Genomic DNA, 16980 nt, shown 5'->3' with positions numbered 1-16980 from the left:
GTGTTAATGTGGCTGTTAAGACAAAGAGGTTCATGTAAACTCAAATCAATGGTTTATAGCAGTAAATATAAATGTACTGATTAACCAAAACATGGTGACAATGGCAAATCTGAGGGAATTTTTTAAATTTGAGATGTAACCTGTTTTCAGTCTGCCTGACTGACAAAGCACGCTGTGTTTTTAACAGGTGATTGGCTTGAACATGTTACAAGACTGCATGGTTGATGTGATTGCTCAGATTATTTCATAACTACCTTGGTTATCTGGCCCAAACATGCTTGCTGTCAGAGAACACAAGAGTGAGGAGACTCACATTTTTGCTTAGACAGAAATCAAATAAGAGTCTTTGATCTCAGCAAGAAGCTGATGGCAATTGTCTCTCTTACTCCCACTCTCCCCTGCTGAGCTGAGGTGATGGGTTAATCCAGAGGTGTCAATCTACACAGAGGCCAATACAGACCTGTTACAGTGTTTGTTCATTCTCACCTGCTCCTGCCGTGAAGGTTCAGTAGGTTAGCAGCTACTATCAGAGACAGGACTGTCTAGAAGTGAGGACTTCAGATGAAATAATGAAATATGTTTGCCTGGTTGCAGAGGTGATATTTAACACAGATACAACAATCTACAGTTTACACCAGATATCCTATCAGTTTAAAATACCTGTATCTGAACAGATAGGGAATTTTCACAAGGAAAGAAAAATAATCTGTTTAAGGACTGCAAAATCATTAATTATACAAAGCAAAGTTAAATATAAAAATTTAAGTAAAATTAGCATGACTAAAATTAGATACAAACCTAAAAACAACACTACTGACACAATCACTTTACAAATCACATAGTTCAATCTGATTGAGAATTTCTAAAGTCATTTGAAAGTCTTTTCAACCTTTTGAACCTTTGAAGGAAAATGTACATCACTCATATTAGTTAGCTTGCTAACTTCCCACCTTAATGTGTTCCTTTGTTGTGTTTAGCCATATTGACGTCAGTCAATATGACTTCTGGGTTATGGAAATATAAGCCACATGGATGCTGACTTCCAGCAAGAGGTATTTACAGTTTACCTGAGATTCTGAGTTGTTCATTGCCTTACTTTCATTGTGTATCTGACTTTTGCCATTATTCAGATTAACGTGTTTTATTTATTCACTGTGCTGACAGATATTTTCGGTTATGAAGTCTTGCCTGTTTCTCCCATACTGATTACTTGTCTGCTGATTTCATTTGTTTGCCCTGTGTTTGTTATTTAATAAACCCTGCAAATGGATTCAACACTGCCTGCCTCAGCCTCTCCATTGCAAATTACTTTACCTAACATTATTCCAAGAGATACCACACAACCTAAGGCTTTAGTGATCCAACAGGGGGAAGCCCTGGAACTGACTACATGGAACAGTTCTCAGCACATCAAAACAATAATGCTCATCTCCTCCAGGCCCTCATAGGACACCCTGCTCCCGAGCCAGAACAGCCATGGATGGCTCTACCAGATTAGTTTGATAGACCTGCCGACCAGTGTAAGTGATTCTTAAGTAGTCCAGTGGACTATCAACCCATTGAAGAAGGCTTCTTGACACATAAAACTGTCCCCATTACACTTCAGATTGGACCTTTTCGTGTTATAGAATGAGCATTTTACCTCAACTTGTCACCCTATAACATCATTATCTTGGGATTTCTTTGGCTTTGCACACATGACCCTCGCATCTCCTAGTGGACCAAAGAACTCTCTTACTGGTCTACACATTGTTTTTGATCACTGTTTCCAGAAAGCCTCCAACACCCCTGCCACACAACATCCACAGTAAGCCCATAATTCACAATACCAATTCATGTTCCACAAGAGTACCATGACATTAGAGAGGTCTTCAGCAAGGACCGAGCCTCATTTCTACCTGCACACAGACCCCAGGACTGTGAAATCGAGCTCCTATGCAATACCATACTTCCCAAGAGCAAAGTTTACCCCTTATTCATTCCTGAGACTCATGCTATGGAATAATACATTGAGGAAGCCCTAGCTGCAAGCCTCATCTGGCCCTCAACTTCCCCAACTGTGGCAGGAATTTTCTTTAAAAAAAAAAAAAAGCAGAGGAGACTTTGGCCATGCATTCTTTACAGAGGTCATACATTGATTAGATTGATTCAGTATCCCCCCATAGCCCTGTTATGAGGAAAACCTAGTAAACCTCTAAGAGTGCCATCTTAGACTTTCAGATGTGGATAGGCCAACTCCGGTATCTGGTAAATTGGGAATGGTATCCTCCAGAGGAACAACCATGGGTCAGAGACAATGAAATCCTTTACTCTGCCCTAACCACTGAGTTCCACCAGTTACACCATGACCAAACCATTCCAGACCATGGGACCTTGCCAGAAGGAGAACACCTGAAAGTGGTCCTTAGAGAGGGGGATTCTTTTATAACATCACACGCGATTCCCCCTATGACCCGGCAGAGGAAGCCGTCACTAGAATACCGGGACTTCCAGGTCACTCTTAGCACATCCGGGTTACAGAAATATAAGCCACATGCATGCTGAATTTCAGTGAAATGTACTGCCAGTTCCGCTGTGATTCTGAGCGATTCATTGTTCTTGCACTGTTTTTAATGTGCATCAGACTTTTGCCATTGTTTTTCAGGTTTATTATTTATTATGTGCTTTAGATTTTTTCACTTTTCTGACTGATATTTACGTTTATGAACTCTTGCCTGTTTCTCCCGTGCTGATTATTTGCCCTCTGATTTAATTCCTTTGCTCTGTGTTTGTTATTTAATAAACACCTCAGATAGATTCAACACCACCTGCATCATAACCATAACATCACTATTTGCATGTAATAGTATTAGACTTTCATCATAAACCTTTACTGTTCATAGCCAAAACATAAAAAAATACTGGCAAATAAAAATGAGTTCTAAATAAGGTATTGTTATGACTCCTGGCCTAACAAAACACTCACAAATTTCTATAATATGTCTTTAATCAACACACATAAAAGTTGGTTTAAAACTGCTAAAGTGTGCTTGTCGTAATAGAGAACAAATATCAGAACGGTTCGTTGTATGATTATCTTTTTAATGGTCACTGAAATTTAAGACTGTGTTTGAGAGAGGAGCATTAATTCAGCTGTTCCTCATTGAAGTACTGCCCCCGAGGAAGTGTATTCACGGCATTCTGCTGTCCGTGATTATCATGCCACAGCAGAGTCATTGTAAGAGCTTGTGGAGATCTTTGCTGTAATTTGCATTCCTTCCCGATAAAGCGGTGATCAGTGCACAGCATGAAGCTAGCCTCAAAGGAAGTGACCTCAAGGCCTGATGGTATCCTCTGATTAAAGAGACGTCCATGACATAATGTTTTAATTCACACGTATCCATTCTTTGTTTACAGCACTGTTCTCTCTGTCATTTTTTCTTGTTTTTTTTTTTTAAGTCAAGCCCACATCTTAGTCCTCTCTGTCTATCTCTCCTCAGGCTTTGTCCATGCCCCATACTTCCAGTATCTTTATCATTGATCATGTCTCTCTAATGTGTCCCCTGTTAATGTCGATTTGGAAATACTTGACAGTGTCTTTTCTTTGCTTTTCCATTGAACACTGGTATTCATTCTAGAGTACATAAAGAAAGATGATCTCAAACAATGAGCTGAGATAAATGACTTGTGTATTAACACACAAGAGTCACCTGAAGAATAACCAAGGCTATTTTATTTTATTATGCAGAAGTTGTTGCAGGAAAAACTATAAGGGATAACCCTACCCCTCCTCCTAACCTTATTCATTCATCCCGAGGGTTGGGCAGAAGAACTGAATACACCTTACTAATTGTATTCAGTGATGTATTCTGTTACAATACAATACATACTGTATAATACACAATTTCCTCTGTGTTCCGCAAGTGAATGGTGAGTATAATAATACACAGATGACACAGTAAATGCATACTGCATTGCATACATCTTAGAAGTAAGAAAAACATGCTTCTCAAAATCATAAAAAAATGACAATCCATGCATCAGTATTCAGTATAAATGATAGACATACATTTTTGCTAAGTAAAGATGTGTCATGCAACTCTTTTTGTTAATCCAACACCAACACCAATGGAGCATGGAAACTAAAGCATGAGTTAAATCTCAGTGCCAGTCACATGCCCGGATAAAATGGGTGGGTTGTGCCAGGTAAACCCTTGCCAAAATAAAAAATATGAATCAAACAATAAGCTGTAGCAACCCCAAACAAGGAGCAGCCAAAAGACGACAACAACTTGCAAGAGGTCAGCATTTACACAGTAAAGCATGGTGGTGGTAGGATCATGCTATAGTCTTGCACCTCTTTAACTGCGACTGGTCTCTAGATAAAAGAAAATTTTGGATGGCACCAAACACCAACATATTTTGGCACAAAACCTGCAGACCTCTGTTAAACAACTGAAGATGAAGAAAAAAGTATCCCTTACCAGCATGATAATGACCCAAAGCACAAATCATAGTCATCGAAGGAAGGGGTTCAGGAGAAGGGGTTCTGTTTTTTAGTGGCTAAGTCAGAGCCCAGATCTAAATCCTATTGAAACCAGTGGAAGGACTTGATGGCTGTGCGCAGCAGATCTCCTCAAAGTTTGATAGCTCTGGAACAGTTTTGCAAAGAAGATCAAACATTACAAGCTATATTTGCTTTAAAAATACTTAGTTAAGGGTTGTGCACGAGGGGTAAAAGGTGTAAAACCTGACATGATTTAACTGTTTCATTTACATCACAAAAATTCTACACAGGGGTGTGTAGACTGCTTACATCCACTCTACTTAATTCTGCTAAACACTAATCATGTTCATACCTTTTCAAACATACATGTGGCTTTAGAATTTGCAATAATGCTGACTCAATAGTTCAACACACATGGTTAATTTGAAATTGCCCCAGCTGTAGACCAATAATTTTACCAGGGTAAATTCACCCTAAATAAAGCTATTACATTTAACTACTGGGACATAATTATTGTTAACTTCGCAGTGGTTAAAACACTGAAATGCTGATGTGTGGTCACACAACAGTAGTCATTTAGATAGAGGCTGATTGCCTATATGCCATTTCTTACCTTAGCTGCCAAAAATTCAGTCAGCATATAATATACATATTGGACTCCTGGCTGAGAGGTTCTCGTCTATTTAATTATGGATCATGAGTATAATTTCCGTTACACCCGTTATAACTGTTTTGATGATTGCTGTACATTACATACGTTGATGTAATTTTCACCAAAAAAAATCATGAGCTCATATAGAATACCAATTAAATGTTTGATTTTGAATACATTTCTGTAATCTAAAATCTGAAACCAGCAATTATACAAATTGGGTTAAACCTGCAACTAACTGACGTAGCACACAGTAATTTGACACAGACACTCATTTCATCTGTGTGCAAAGATAAGCCTGTGGACTGGACTACAGGTGGTAGCCATCTACACAAACATGTTTACACACAGCAAGGAGAGAGCATTCCTGCTGTGCCCCAGCCTGGGTCCTGTCCAGCTCGCTCTGGCTGCCTCACTTCAGCACTGATTGTCTGGGGCTCAACAGCCAGGCAGCATTTTTTATTGAGCACTTAGTTGTTAGTTATCCAAGAAAGCCACAAAGTGGTTTCTGAAAGAGTCACTAAGGCAAACACTTGAGCTTTGTCTCGCTCCGCATGTTATTTACGATCTAGTTGATGCATGCACGTAAAATTTGCTACCCTTCTCTCCCACAATGTGTATTGTGAAAACTCATATTTTAAGAACTGCTAAGTCAATGTTTTGGTCTGGGTTTAGAATCAGCAGTGGTTCTCTCTCACTCACTCACTCACTCACTCACTCAGTGATCCTTCTGTGTTCTGAAGCTTATTTACAGCTACACAAGAATAAAACCTAGCAATGGAGCTGTTAATTAATACCAAGTCCAAGAGCTCTAAATGTTCTTTATTTTAATTTAATTCAATTCAATTCATTTGTAATAGTGCTTTTAACAATTCACATAGTCTCAGAGCAGTTTTATGGAAGTATAAAAACAGAATTTTATTTAAAATAAATGTATTTATTTTAAATAAATGTTTAATTGTTTTGGGTTATAGGTAATTACTGGATGATTTATGTTACCTTGTATACATGAATCTGTATGTTTTGGTGCAAGAATATGTACAAATACTGTAGGTGAAAATCAGTGTCTTATATTTTATATGTTTTCATATAATCAGTGTTTTATAAAATTTAGATTTATAACAGGATTAACACATCAGGGATGTCAAGTTGCTACATCACCTGTCATTGAAAGATGGAGAGGTATGTGTATTAATGCATTCTATTATCTCTGAACCAGTACCCAATGAAGCATATAGTATTTTATTATGCAATAAAGTATATATTATTTTGGGTGTCTTACTGTTCATGTTCAGTAAATCAAAATGTATTATACACACACTTCTCTTGCCTCTTGAGCAAGCTAGGCTGTTTGAATTAGGTCTGAGGAATGTGTTCACTTCCTGGCATTACTGCTTCTTTTATCCTGGAGAGGATGCTGGAAGATGTTAGGATGTTAGTTGTTTGAAGCCCTTGGGCAGGAAAAAGAAGCCTTTTGTGCTCTGCCTTATCACAAAGGATATGAAGCAATTCTGAATGGCAGCCATTTAGCCAAATAGTTTCCTTCAATGGGCACTGAATGTGACCTGGGGTTGACCTGTCAACAGGACACGCCACTGTCCACTGTCTGGGAAAGTGAGAGAGATTTAAGATGAGAGATAGGCCACTGATCAAAGTGAAATTTAGAATGACATTTAAAGCAGTGGAAAGCAATACCATTGCAATTAGTCAAACCCTGTGTTTCAGATCATGCCAAGACTGAAGGTACAAGGACACTCGGGCATAGTCAGTGAGAATTTCACAGTGTAGAATTAATCACTGACTGTATATTAATATTTTATGCCCCTAACATGAGTACAAGAACACACTTTAGATAAGGGCTAGTTCTGACAAAAAATTTACATCCTGCTGCCTTTAAACACATGGCAAAGATTTCCGCTGATGGCCATACATACTACTGTACATCTCTGCAAAAAGAAATATCTTGCCAGAATTGCCACACTGTGACTCATCATATGTAACAAAATACTTTGCAATCCAAAACCACAGAAATAAATTTGGATTTATAAAAATATTTTTTCCTATGTACGTGTTTTCAAATTAGTCAACACTGTTGAATGCAGACACAAACAGAGAAACACAAATCTGAATCAAATGGTTTCACTATATTCCTGTAATGGGGCTAATACATTACGGCCAAAAACACAATTCGACTTTGCTATGACTATAAGCATATTTGTTGGATTTCAAAGTAGAATGAAATTTATGTAACATCACATTCTGACAAGTTCACTTCTTACGATTTGAGTCGAACTGCTGGTCAGTTAGAGACATTTCTGGACGGTCCACTTAGTGCTGATGTAATGTTCTCCTTTCTAAACATTACTAAATTAAAAGTAAATCATAAGAAGATTTAGATCACAAATAAAAAGAAAGTACTATAAAAAAAGAATGAAAGCATTTTTAAGATCTTTTTCTTTTATTAGTGTCCTCATATGATCTTCCAGTCTTTCATCAGTTCTGAGCTTTTATGTGTTCAATCATGTCATTCAGATTTTATGTGTACTCCTCGTACAATGTATGAGCTGGCCTCAATAACTTACAGGTTATTCATGTGAGTTGAAGAAAAGGTTTCCTATATAAACTGCTATTGTCCCTCTTTATAGGTACATCGTTTCTGTCAACAGGTTAAACTACGTGACTCATGGAAAAATTGTAAATTTTAAACTTGTAAACTTTTATTGTAGATCAGGATAAGCAGATGGGTTGATCTGGAACTGAACAGCTGGGAGAGAAGTTGAAAAACAGAGACAATGGCTCTTTCAGCATTACAGTATTTCAGTATGATTTTAACCGTTACTTGGACTGTTAGCAGCATTTCCAGATGCCATTAATCAATGAAACTGTAAATTAAGTTAAAATTGATATTATAATTAAGTTAAAATGAAATTAGTTATATACCGTTTGTAAAGCAGTCATGGAGAGCCTGTAATGCACATTGTGTTGTTACACTGGTATATACTAACAGATGAATGTGACTCTGTGGTTGCACCCTCTGCATAGCACACACAGGCAGGCACAGAAGGCCATCCTTTTGCTCCTCTTTGCTCTCAGACAGAACTGCCAAACAGTGACAGTGTTTACAGTGTTCCACCTTTGCTCTAATGTTGGTACCAAATGCAGGAGGTTTTCATGCAGGCATGTGTCATCCAGAAAGTAGTCCGGGTTCCTTATGAACAGTTTAACTCTTTACAGAACAGAGAACAGAGTTATCATCCAATGTGTTACTATTTAATTTAATATTTTTTTGTGAGACATTGAGCACCTTAAGAAATGTAAGACAATGCAACCCTTTGTAAGCGCTGAAGGTGCCGGTGAAATACGAGTCCTCAGTATCTATAATATCACCCCAGGTAAGGGGGCAGTTAAAGATGCTTTGCATACAACCTCTTTGCTTTGGGCAGGAGGCAAAGTCTGGAGATCAGAAGCAGATTCAGCCTCAGGCTTCTACACAGGCATAGATACAATATATCTGTCTGAAATAAAATAAAGGATAAGGATATAAAATAAATTTTTAAGACACGCACACGCACTCACTACATACATACTAATTTATACAATTATCCCACCAACCAAAAACATGCCAGCAGAACAATGCATAAAGATCACTCAGATACAGGTCAAGAGCTTCAGTTAATCACATCATACATCAGAATAGGGAAAAATGTGATCTCTCTGACAGTAACTGTGAAATGATTATTGGTGCAAGAGGGCTGGCTTGGTTCATCTTGCAGACTCGCTGGCCAGAAGATTTTTTTTTGTTTATTACACCATTCTGTGTAAACTCTAGCGACTGTTTTTAACAGGAGACCAGTCCATTCTCACTAACATCCATGCTGCAATCAAAGTCAAACAGATCACTTTTTTCTTCATTTCAATATGAACATCACAGCTCTTGTTCATATTTTGAGCAAGATGTCAAATGTTGTATATTAACTTCAGGTAATCTTAATATTAATCTAATCTAATCTAATCTAATACAATGTAATATAATATAATATAATACATAAAGTTAATGAGATATTTCTTAAATACCTGTTTCTCTCGCATCACTGCCAATTATGTATAAATTATGTTAATTATGTTCATCCATAAAAAAGTTATGGATGAACTATCCTGTACATTAAAAATAAAACAACATTTTGTTGATTTTTTTTTTCAAATATAGTAATGATGTGACAACATTTGTATGAAAAGCAGGAAAAATGTAAGGAAAGAAGAAAAAATACCAATGTGTCACAAATTGAGCTCAGCATAACATAAAGAATCAGAGAAAATTAGAAAGAAACTGCTATGACATTGCACTAAATGTATGTCCAACTTCCTACTGGTAGACATGCACAGTACCAAATTCCATTAAAATTGTGCAAAGGATTGTATGGGCTGCCATAGTGGCTATAGTGTATATATATATATATATATATATATATATATAAATATATATATATATATATATATATATATATATATATATATATATATATATATATATATATGATAATAAGAAGAAGAAGAGGAAGAAGAAAAAATAAGAAGAAAATGAAGAAGAAGGTACAATTGTATTCATTGTTTGGTCCCTGAATTGCATTACTAAGCACATCACAAATCATCCCAGATAAATGTATTTGATGTACAGGCTTATGCACTTGCATGCCTGAAAATACATTTTATTAATGAATAAATTATATTATAATTTTATTACTAAATTATAATATATTATAATAAATTAAAGAAATCTATGTAACACCACATTCTGACAAGTTCTCTTCTCTTCTTACAATTTTTAGAGAGTTTAGGTTATGTACTCTGTGTATGTGTGTATGTGTGTTTCTCTCTCTCTCTCTCTCTCTCTCTCTCTCTCTCTCTCTCTCTCTCTCTCTCTCTCTCTCTCAATATCATTCCCCTTTAAAACCTTTGGTGAATGTGATTATTAGCATGGCATCACACTCTTGATAAGGTATAATTAAAGCAAGTGTATTAAAGGCCTGAGCTGTCTCCACTAGAGCAGAGGCACATCGTAATATAACTGAGATGTAGTGATTACAGTGGCGCAGGCCTCACTAGCACAGGCCCAGCATTACACTATAATGACAAAGACTGGCAGTTATGTAAAGTTTTCATTTAGTTCCTGCCCTATTGACCCATGGCTGGCAATGGCGACACAGAGACTAACATTCTTACATAAGTCCATGGACTGCTTTCTGTACTGCCACCACTTCCTGCCTGATCACTTAGTACAACTTATTTAATTACTGAGTTAGTTAATCTGCCTTTGGGAAATCTCTGCTTAGTGGTGGACATCTGAATAGACCTGTTTCCAAAGCTTGGTCTGGAATTAGTATAAAAGATGGATTATGTGAGAAACAGAGGAGATATTCAGAGACATTTCCATTTCAACTTTTTAGCATGCTATTAGAAGAGATTATATGACATTGATTATTTATATTATAATTAAGACAACATATATTAATTGGTATTGATAACAATACCACATAAATTATATTCACTGTCTCGCTATAGTTGTCAGTCTTGTTTTCTTTCACTCAGCACTCAGTGAAAAGAAGTAGTGAAAAACTTTAAATGACATTTAGCAGAATGATCATGGAAGCCTCTTCTCAGAATAGATCACAGAGAGTTAAAGTTAATGATAATATATATCAGATGTATCTCTATCTTTATTCTACTACAAAGGCTCGATCACAGATATAAATAATCCTAAATTATCACGTTTGGGGATACTTGGTAATGGACTCTGTGAGCTGGTTGTAGTTCTCTTATCAGAATGGAGCAGTGCTGCCTGAAGCATGGGAACATCTGTCTAATCAGCCTGACTGATAGTCATCACAAACCACCTGCTAGTAGCATTGACAATTAGCATAGTGAAGACCTTCCTAAACAGCCTCTGGTTGTACATTCTTCCATTCTCACTTGATATGCCTTGTCTTACAAATCTCAACCACACTTATTCAAAGGAGCATTCCAACTTAAATGAGTAATAGGCTTAAACATGCTTCCCTAATTATAAGGATTTCTAGTGATGTTATTTATAATATGGGATTAGATATAAGATGGCTGGTAATATGTAAAGAATAAAACATGACAGGGCATAGGAAACTAATCAAAGTTGTTCTATTTTACAACCTAGGAGTTTAATAGTTTTCAAATAAATGCATACTGTTGTAGTTCTTTTAAACCACAGCTATTGTTATTTATATTTATCTTTTATACCACAGATTTTATTTATTGAAGAACAGCATGTTCAATTTATCAATTTATAATTCTATTTAATGCTGTGGAACTCTCATAAAACAAGTTATTTTACATTATATTATCTATAAACTATTGCTCCCTCACCAGTCTCTCTCTCTCTCTCTCTCTCTCTCTCTCTCTCTCTCTCTCTCTCTCTCTCTCTCTCTCTCTCTCTTTCTTTCTCTCTCTCTCTTTTTCTATGATGAAAATAAAAATGCAGATCACAAAACTGGAAAACCACAAAGCAGAAATTCCTAAAGAATTTTTCTGTGGCAGAAATTTAAAGAAACAGATTTAACTCAGAATGCTGACACCCTCTGAAGGATTTTTTGACTTTCAATTAACCAGAGCATTGATAATACATTTTACAATTTAACATTAAGTAATATCAACAAAGTATATGTTATTTTTATTTATGTTTGCAATATGTGAGTCTCTGTCAATAAACTATAAAAATGATAAAAATAGAAAAAGCTGATAAATACATACCTGTAATTTGCCTTGCAGATGTTGTATATGTGGATATCATCTAGAAAATGTCCTAATGCTCTACTGAGAAAAAAGTCTTCAAATATTCACAATATTTGACATAAAGCTAGTTTGGATGGTAGAAAGCAATCAATCAATCAATCAGTCAATCAATCAATCTATCAAACAAACAACATTGTTTTCTGTAAATAATAATAACTTTAATGAAATTAGTGAACATGACTTTTCTGCGTGTATAATAAAGAATCTTAATTACATGATTATTGCTAATATTTACTTGCTTTGCATATAATATTGTATATCAGTTTGTGTTCACAGTGTGCCAGAAGTTATTGCTATAGTAGCTACCTAGCTATCCTACCTAATGTTTTATCCTACCTAAAATGTTTGTGTAAATGCTAACTAGCCAGCTATAAAGGTCTTCTGTGAAGAAAAAATAATAGCTGCTAATATTGAATTGTTTAGGGAAGTGAAGACTCTAAATTTTGTGAACTTTGTCTCTATTTGGGGACTGACTGTCTCCACCTGGTCAGATTAAAGACCTGTCTACAGTATAAACAGATTTACAAAGAAAACATACTGTAGTTATCAAGCTGCACATGCTTGCAAGCTACATATCACCAGTGCTAACAAAAACAATTTCCCCTTCAGTATTCCAATTATTCAGTATTCCAGTTATTTTATAGTTCAACAAGCTGTTGATTGTTGAAAGAACACCACTCAGAATATATGGCTTTTCTTGAATGGCAAATTCCAGTTATGGGTTTGGGGCCAATGTCCAGATCTATCCTTGAATTCCAACTCCTTGAAAATGCTTCTGTTTATGGGACTGTTATGGCTATTTTATGGAGATAAATGTTTGAGTCTGCTAGCATATGTTTTGTCCTTTTAAGAATGCAGACATCTTTGGTGTCATTATTTATATTGCCCTGCCAAAACAGCAGTACTCAAGCTGTATATGTCAATGGCCATTGAAGGGCTATTGTCAAACACATGTACTGTCATTCGGTACTCTCTGATCATTGTCTTCAAACCACAAAAAGTGTAAAAAGTCATGATTGTCCTGCCAGACAACAAAGCAATAGAACATTTGTTTCCATTTTTGCCATTACAGTGATAGGTTCTCTAAGGAAATGTAGAAGGACTCCATGGAGCATTTTGTTCCAATCTGGGCCATTCAACAGGACATTATTCAGGGAGACAACACCATTGCTGGCAATGGAGTCGAACGCAATGTGTATCTGATCTGGCTTGAGAAGCTGGTAGACACTAAAGATTGTAGACACAAAATTTTTGTAATTTGAAATTAAGTTTATATATATATATATATAAACTCCCTGAATTGATATGAGGAGGAAACCAGGCTCAGAAGGGAACCCATCCTCATTTGGATGACACCTCATTGCTTAAGTCTTCTAATGATTGCTGATGAAGACCTGACCATACAGCTGACTGTCTTCGTAAGGCCCCATCCTTAGCAGTCCCATGAATCACTATTGCACACAGGTTGATGAAACTCCAACCAAATGGTAGAACCTCAGGATTGATGAAGTAGGTCCAGAATTAGAGACAATCAGACTAGAAACTAAGAACACTTTGAGCTTGGGAGTGGCATGTATAGCTCGACAGAAAAAGAGAGAGGGAGGGAGAGAGAGAGAGAGAGAGAGAGAGAGAGAGAGAGAGAGAGAGAGAGAGAGAGAGAGAGAGATGTTAGATATAATTGTAATTATGTGATGGACAATGTACATTATGTGCAAGACTCTGACAAGACTAGTTATTACATTGTAACTAAAAGGCTAGAGCCAGAAGGAGACAAAGACATGAGGGCTTCCTGGGATGTAAAGCATTTGGTCTTTAGTTGGACAGGAGCTTAAAGAATTTATTATTTTTACAATGGTTTGGGTAGCTACTGGTAATATTTGTTTAAAAAAAACATGTGGATAAGGGAGTAAGTATAAAGGTTGATAATTCTAAAGAAGAATCAGTGAAATCAAAGGGAAATAAATACTCTGTTTGGTGATCAAGAACAGAAATATTATCTAATACAATCAATCAAATTGATTGGTATTTATTTAATGCTCTGAATTTCTGCCTGATGTTATAACTTTTTCCATTAAAATAATTCATGAAGCCATTACTGTTATAAATATATGGTGTGTGCTTTTTCAACAGAGTTTTTATTTCTAGTTAATTTTGCCACAGTATTAAATAAAAATTTAGGACTGTTTTTGTTATTTTTAATTAGGCTGGAGAAATACACTGATCTAGCAGCACAAAGATGTTTTGTAGCTATGGAGGCTTTCTCTCCATGCTAACCGAAACACTGATAATTCAGTTTGATGCCGTTTACATTCTAATTTCCTAGCTGATCGTTTTAGATTTTGTGTGTGGTCCTAGTACCAGGGTATTCTATTAAATTACTTTCTTTTTAAGTGGAGCTATAACATCTAGGGTGTAGCAAAACACTGACTCTAAATAGTCAGTAAATTATTAAGTTCTGTGAGATCAGATGGTGAAACAATCATGGATGATAATTCTGGGAGACTATTGGTACATCTCTTTGCAGTAGCAAACGTAAATGTAAGTTTAACACAGTGACATGGAAAATTGCAAATATCATGTCTGAGTGATGCCACAGGGTAGTTAAGACCAGGTAGGAATCCATCTGTACAGGCTGTATGGAGCTCCATTAGAACGTCTCTCAATTCTCTCAGTCTGTGATTTGCTCTATTCATGATTTTTGCAAAAAAATAAATAAATAAGTAAAAAATTGGGGGGGAATTTTCTATTATTTCAGGCAACCCATACAGTAGCCTTTGCCACACTTTACTGACTGGTCCTAGTCCTGCTCTTGTGTCATTAATGTGTATAGCCCTCAACATCTTTGTATGCTTTGATTATATGGACCAAGTCATGTGCAGAAAAGATCAACTTCCTCTCTTGTTGGTGTTTTTTGTTCAGTAAAATTAATATAGGATGCCTTCCATGCTTGCAAGCTGGCATTAAGTGCAGCTTTCTTCCTAGCAACTTCGGCTGTGGCCTTTTGTTGTTCCTCTTTGATATAGGCTTGTGCCCTTATCATTCCTGCTTCTTTCCAAGCAAATGATCCTTGTGTTCGTGCAGCCTCTACTTTTGCATGTGCCTTGGCTGCCATAACATTGGCTGAGGAATGCTGACTGGAACGTGAGATGCTGGAACACTGAGATCATGTTGCTAGAGTTTTCTCTATATAATCTGTGTTACTTTAATAAATGAAGAATGCTGTGTTTCTGTGCCAATATCTCTTCTTTAGCTGCATTAATGTCTGTCTTTTCACTATTCTGTCCTTGCTAATGTAGTGCTCTGCTTCTAACTTGACAGATAGCTAACAGGTTTTTTCAATAAACACCCAGGAAGTGTCCGTTGCTGTTTGCGATATTTACTGAAAAAATGCACATTGATACTGTAATACAAAAATAAAATGCCTTGTTAATAAAATGCCTGTTATAAATTGTCTCTATTTTTACATACAAATTAACTTATAAACCGGATAGATAACATTGTTAGATCTTAAAGACAAACATATGCAAGTAACAGGAGTTTTGAACTTTTTTTTTTCAAATTAAATAGCTAACGTTTAGCCTGATGCTAATATACTGTACGGAAACCCGTAATGGTGTTAGTGCGATTAGCATTGCAGCGTTTTGTTCATTACAAGATAAAACAGACTGCAAATACTGACATAAGTTATACAAATAAAAACGTTGTACTTACAGACATATGTTATTTAGGTATATAAAAGTAACAGTAAAAAAAAAAAACAGCCACTAACTCAATTAATTATAACTTTTTTGTTGCAAAGACAAACTATGGCATGTCTGGAAGGATAAAAATCTCAAAACACAGTTTCTCCCTTTGGAGGCAGCACAAATTTTATTTGTTTTTTTGTTTGTTTGTTTGTTTGTTTGTTTGTTTATTATCAGCTTATTCATAAATTCACTACAGAAGTGCTTGTGAACTAGCAGCTATTGTAAAAACAATAACTTATAAGAATAAGCTTATAATAGAAACATGTGATTTAAATGAAAAAATCTAGTCAGAACTACTGTCAGAGCAGCTGTTAATCAATTAATTGTTGAAAATTAATTAAAACATTCTAAATCAATCAAAATAGAGAATCACCAGTACTGTGATATAATGATAATTCCTTGAATTTGACCACAGATATCTGGATTAGACATAAAACACATAAAAAACCCAGACACATGCTTCTATCTAATGTATACACTACTCAAAATATATATTCTATGTACACACACACACACACACACACACACACACACACACACACACACACACACACACACACACACACACACACACACACACACACACACACACACACACAAACACACACACACACACATACACACACACACACAGTCACACAGGGCCCAAGCCCTTTTCCAGACATCTTTATTAAGCTGTTTTTACAGACTGAGAGATCATTTAGCGGATGCTTAGCAGGGTCATAAAATTAAAAGCTGGTAGCAACGGTAGTGCAGACTCAGCTCCGGGGGACTGATGGGACCAGAGCAAGAGGACCAGCCGCAACTGAAACCTGACTCTCCGCCTGTGTGGCATTAGCAGAACCCCACACAGACCCAGTGGCACCATCAGCACCAGAGGAAGGAAGCAGGACGGAAAAGCAGTGGGGCAAAAAGGAAAAAAGCATTAGAGGAGAGTGACATTAAGAAAGATTAGAGACCTGCAAAGGGGATAAGATGCAGGAAAATGAATAAGAGAAGTTTGCCACCCCCATCAAAAGCACACAGACACAGACACACACAGAGAAACACACATAGACAGTTGCTTCATTTCCCATGAATAGTGCTCTTAGTTTGTCTTGTATCATTTTTATTAGTCCTAATTCCGTTTAATGCAAATCGTTTATTTACTTATTCTTTTGTCTCAGTGAGGTAAATCGGTGACAGGGCCAACAAAGTGTGAAACATACCAGGAATTCTAAAAATTTACACACCCACCAGAGTGAATAGACGGACGGACAGACAGACAGACAGACAGA

The sequence above is a fragment of the Tachysurus fulvidraco genome, chromosome 4 (assembly GCF_022655615.1).
Source record: "Tachysurus fulvidraco isolate hzauxx_2018 chromosome 4, HZAU_PFXX_2.0, whole genome shotgun sequence".
NCBI classification, from domain to species: domain Eukaryota; kingdom Metazoa; phylum Chordata; class Actinopteri; order Siluriformes; family Bagridae; genus Tachysurus; species Tachysurus fulvidraco.
Note: the sequence above shows the minus strand (reverse complement) of the source record.